Below are 6,000 nucleotides of genomic sequence, written 5' to 3' on the forward strand. Positions count from 1 at the left end.
CCAACAGTGTCTTTGGATGGAAGGGCCGGTGAAAATACTTGGAATCTGGTGAGGTCCAGATCTCCAGATAGAGAAGAATTGTAGCGAGGTGGCTCTCCTAACTCAGACGTGGCCTGAACGGAAGTTGTCCTTGAAAGGGAGGGCAAGAGGTGTTTACTGCCTGACCGTTGTGCCTTGCCCCGATTCGTGGTTGGACAAGCTGGAACGCATGCTCTTTCGCTTTTTGTGGAGGGGCAGCAGACCTCTTGTAAGGCGCTCTATTTGCTGCTGAAGGGTGGGTTAGGGATGCCGTGGCTAAAAATGCGCTCAGGCTTAGGCACCTGGTTTTACCTGGACGGTGAGCAGGTATGGTCTCCGTTCATCAAGCTGTTATTTCCACGGTTCACATCGTTTACCAAACTGAACCCATGGATCAAGTGTAGACCGAGATTGGGCATGTGGCATGTAGAGTGCCATCAGGCACTCATGCTTCTCTCCCAGTCGGGCAATGCCAGTGGCGGGGGTACTACCTCTTTCTTCTATAGAGGGTTAGTAGAGTTTAAGTGTGACGACGTCCTGGGAGAAACCCTAGGCTTTGACAAAGATCAACTGGCCAGCTTGTTCCAAAGAACATTCGGTCCGGGGCCTATGGATAATTACCAAAAGTCCCTAGCCTGGCAATGTTACAGAGGAGCTTTACTGGTTCGAGATAAGCTCTTTAGACATGGGTGTGCACCTTTGCCGGTTTGTGCAAGATGTGAGAGGGACAGTGAAACTGTCTTGCATGCGATTGTGCAATGCCCCAAGGTGACTGAACTATGGGCTTATGTCGAGCACCTGCTGTCACATTCGAGAAGAGTACAACTGTCGAGTGAATCTGTAATTAAGATCGTTCCGCTGACCTCCCTGAATAGGGAGGAGCGAGCCTGTTTTCTCTCGGTAGTTGCTATGGCGAAAGAAGTAGTGTGGAAGACGAGAGTAAAAGGAATTGCAACAGGCATGTTCATCTCCAGTCTCGAGCTAATCGACTTTTTCGTTTTCCACATGAAACGGAAAATAAGGCTGGAGAAGAAATGCCTGTCGCAAAGTGTGTTTCGTAAAAGATGGAAGTATATAGCAAGTATGTTACGAGTGAAAGAACCTGTTTAATCGAGAATATAAAAAAGGAGAAAGCAAAGTCTTCAGTGTGAGTATGTGGTTTGTGGGGTCAACCGCGTCCTCCACTTAATTTTTTGTTATTCACTCATTCTCATTTAATTGTATATATTTTAATTGTTTGTTCATATGTTTCGTCTCATTCCATACCCTGACCCCAACGTTTGTTTTGTCTGTCCCCGTATTGTCCCCTCTTTTTCTCAATCTTATGGTGAATAAAGAAATACTCTCAGCAAGTAGCTGTAGATGTTACTTTTCTACACTTGATGGGAGAAGTAGAAAGAAAAATAATAAAAAGTGTTAAGCAGAGGAGGTATACTTGAAGTGAGTGGTAACGTGAGAGAGGAGGGACAGAGTGAGTGGTGACTGAAAGGAAGGTGGTGTTGGCTTTGTGTTTTTAAATGTTTATCAGTATTTTTAGAGTAGATACATACATAACCACAGCAAATATTGGATGTTACTTTTATTTTCCTACAATATAAATAATATAATTAATTACTGTATTCTATATACTGGGTCCTCAGCCAATATTGGATATTACTGTAAGTGTCAGAATATAGAAACCTTTCTCATGGTATCAGCACACAATTTATAGATGCTCACATTTTTTATATTTTCCATGAAGTTTTCATGGGTCCAGCTAGTATATATACATACATGAAATACGCACACACACATCAAAATAGATGAACATCAATGGAATTTGTATCTTTGTGGTGCCGGTGGCACATAAGAAAACCATCCGAACGTGGCCGTAGCCAGTACCGCATCGACTGGCCTCCGTGCTGTGGGCACGTAACAAACACCATCCGATCGTGGCCGTTCGCCAGCCTCATCTGGCACCTGTGTCGGTGGCACATAAAAACACCATCCGAGCGTGGCCGTTCGCCAGCCTCGTCTGGCACCTGTGTCGGTGGCACATAAAATCACCCGCTACACTCTCGGAGTGGTTGGCGTTAGGAAGGGCATCCAGCTGTAGAAACACTGCCAGATCTGACTGGCCTGGTGCAGCTTTCGGGCTCCCTAGACCCCAGTTGAACCGTCCAACCCATGCTAGCATGGAAAGCGGACGTTAAATGATGATGATATATATTCATATATATATGGTGGTTGTCTGCAAAGTCTGACCACTCTTGTACCTTTTTAAACAAGACAATGCATTGAAAAGACACCCACATAGATTGCATATCTTATTTGGACCAAGATATGCGGTTAAGTTCTGATCTTTGTGTATCTTAAAATGTCTTTTGAAGCCTCTATTAAAATTGCAAACCTCATGACATACACAGCATTGAAAGGTGTGCACGGATAAATAGGCAGAATAGTTGGTGGAGATACGTTTTTCATGGGTCCTTAAATGAGATTTGAGTCCCACAAAAGAAAGACATTGTCTATCACAAACTACACACAAAAAGGTCACTGAAATTCACCTTCTCAACTGCAACATTCTTCTTTAATTTTCTCTTGAGTCTTGCATGCATTACCTTGGCTTCCTCAAACACTTTTTAAAAATTTTTGCTATCCAGTTCGATCCAAAGCAAGGGTTTCTATGGCCTTTGGATCCATTCCAAGTGACTTCATGTTAGTCCTTATGCCATCCTTAAACCTCTATTTAGATTTATACTGACTGGTTGAAGTGGGGTGGGTTAAAAATTTAAATTACCATTTATTTCTTTTTTGCTTATATCCCAGTAATGGATCATGCACGTGTTATTCCAGCATCATCATTCCATAAAATGTGTTTATGTGCAGAAAAATATTGAAAGAATATCGATACTTGTGAGAATGATAAAGAAGCAAGGAGGATGGTCTTGGGATGTATTGAAACAACTGCCAAATCTCCCTTGAATTACATGTCTTATACTCGGAAATTTTTTTTACTGAAAAGGCTTCTCACATGGTTTTTCTTCAAGTGCATAGTGTCAAAATCGGTCCAGAGTGAGATGGTGAAGTGAAAGTTTTCAAAACAATTTTTTCATAAAAAGATACCTGCCGACATCATTTTGAAGACTGTGGTGAAAAAAAAGAATCGGAAAAATCCAACCTACATGGGCATGTTGATCTCAAACTCCATTTGGCAACGTGATTATGAAGTTTGTTTCCCAAGCAACATCTCAGATTCAGTTCCACTGTGTGGCAGCTTGGTCAAAAGTTTTCAACTATGGCCCCAGGCAACCAAAGCTTTGTCAGTGGATTTTGAAAGAAATCTGTTGTATATATGTATGTGTTAATGCCTTTGTCCTGACAGCATGTGTTTGTAAACATACATTGCTATCAAACAAGTTATGTTTTTCATTTCCTGTGAATTTTTATTTATTGATTGGCCAAAAAGCTGTAGTGGTGGTTGTATGTAGTAGTGAAGGCTCATGGCCCGGTGGTTAGGGTGTTGCACTTGTCATTGTGAGATCATAGTTTTGATTCCCCAATTGGTTATGCATTGTATTCTTGAACAAAACACTTCATTTTACATTGTTGTCACCTTGTGATGTATTGGTATACAAGGGTGAGATAGTATCTCAGGAAAATCATCAGCAAGTTGGCAGAAACATTAGCACGCTGGGCGAAATGCCTAGTGGTATTTCGTCTGCCATTACGTTCTGAGTTCAAATTCTGCCGAGGTCAACTTTGCCTTTCATCCTTTCGGGGTCGATAAATTAAGTACCAGTTACGCACTGGGGTCGATATGATCGACTTAATCCATTTGTTTGTCCTCTCTGTGTTTAGCCCCCTTGTGGGCAATAAAGAAATAAGTATCTCAGGAAAATCACCCAAATGTAGGTCTTGCAATCCATGTTTTGCATTCAGCAACCAACAGGATGAATAGTACAGCCTGTACTATGAATCTCAGTTGGTTGGGACTTGTTGTTCAACCCTGTTGGAGTATAATGTTGATGATAAATAGACATGTAATACTCTGGATAGCCTTTTAGTACATCCCATGCAAAGGGCTGTTAGGCCTTCAGTCTGAAGCAAGATTGGAAAATTGAAGGACCTATATAAAAAAAACATAACATCTATAAATCTTTATTTTTATCTTTTATCATTAGATTGGGGCCATGCTGGGACAAAACCTTGGAGAATTGTAGTCAAATGAATCGACCCAAGTACTTATTTTTATAAGCTTGGTACTTTATTAGTGTCTCTTACCTAACTGCTAAGTTACAGGGATTGCACACACCAACATTAGTTGTTGAGCAGTGGTAGGAGGCAAAAGCACTCATATAAGTATATAATGGGATTACTCTTTACTTGTTTCAGTCATTTGACTGCAGCCATGCTGGAGCACTGCCTTTAGTTGAGCAAATCGACCCCAGGACTTATTCTCTAGAAGCCTAGTACTTATTCTATTGGTATTTTTGCCGAACTGCTACATTACGGGAACGTAAACACACCAGCATCGGTTGTCAAGCGATGTTGGGGGCACAAACACAGACACACACATACATATATATATATATATATACATATATACAACAGGCTTTTTTTCAGTTTCCATCTACCAAATCCACTCACAAGGCTTTGGTCGGCCTGAGGCTATAGTAAAAGACACTTGCCCAAGGTTCCACACAGTGGGAATGAACCCAGAACCATGTGGTTGGTAAGCAAGCTACTTACCACACAGCCACTCCTATGCCTATTTCAGTTTTTGTCAAGAAATTTTAATGGAATTCAGATTACTTTAACCCTTTTGTTACTATATTTCTGTTGAAATATACTGTGTTTGCTTCAATTAATTTTTAAAATAATGAAGAATTTAGTAAATAAATTTGCCATTATTAACCCTTTAGCATTTAAACCAGCTAAATATGGCCAAAATATTCTACCAGTTTTATGTTCAAGCCAGCTAGATTGGGTCTTTCACACCTACCTTACAATGTCATTCTAAAAACATACAATCATATTATCGCTGTTGAAGATACAAGATGATGCCTGACTAATTCAGAACAATGTCAATAAATAAGAATTATATCACAATTTAATCAGAATACTATCAGATTTTAAGCAAGTGTTTGGAATATAAATATAACGTGAAATTTTGATGGAAGGTTGAAGCTTGTATCATAGAACCAGAGGTGGTCTCAGGTGTGTGAGTATGAAAAAGGTTAGATATAATTTTCTAACCGATATCCAGCTTGTATGTTTTCTTTACTTCTACTTCCGTTGTTTTGTTCAGTTTGCATTTTGCTGGTTGAGAGAACAAAAGGTTTTATTTTATGGGATGGACTGAATTTGAACCAAAGGCTAGTGGTCCAAAGAAGCACAGAAACACTCCTGAGGTTAGGCTGACTCCAAATACACTCAACCAGATGCTGAGTCTTAAAAACTTGAAATCCATATAGTCACAAAAACAGAAATTCAGATTTATTATAAATTTCAAATCCTTGAGAGCAGCAACATTTTACATATTTGCTCTGGTTACAGTCTATGTAAATAATCACTTAGTAGTATGTGTGTTATGTTTCAGATTAGCAATTTTTTTTTTGCCAAATAAACACACGTACCGTATATTCTTCGTTTATTATTCATTCAGTCGTTTATTAATGTTCTTATTTTATCTTATCTCCATTGTCTGGAAATATTTTGTCATGCCTCTGTGACCTCTTCAAAAACTCTTCCATACACGTATATTCTCCTGTTCTGTCTTTCTATGATGTGTATCCTTATCTGCACATGCATTTGTGTCTTATCTGTATGTGTGTATGCTTTGTCTATCTGTTTTGTATGTGTATATGAGTCTACTTACTATAGTGTTTGTATCAGTGCTCTTTATATAGTTGTTACTGTTATTGCCATTGTTCTTGGTGCGTTGACCCACCCCTCACCTACTCTTCTGTTGATGCTGCTGTTGTTCTTGACCCTTATTTT

Source organism: Octopus sinensis, linkage group LG20 (genome assembly GCF_006345805.1).
Source record: "Octopus sinensis linkage group LG20, ASM634580v1, whole genome shotgun sequence".
NCBI classification, from domain to species: domain Eukaryota; kingdom Metazoa; phylum Mollusca; class Cephalopoda; order Octopoda; family Octopodidae; genus Octopus; species Octopus sinensis.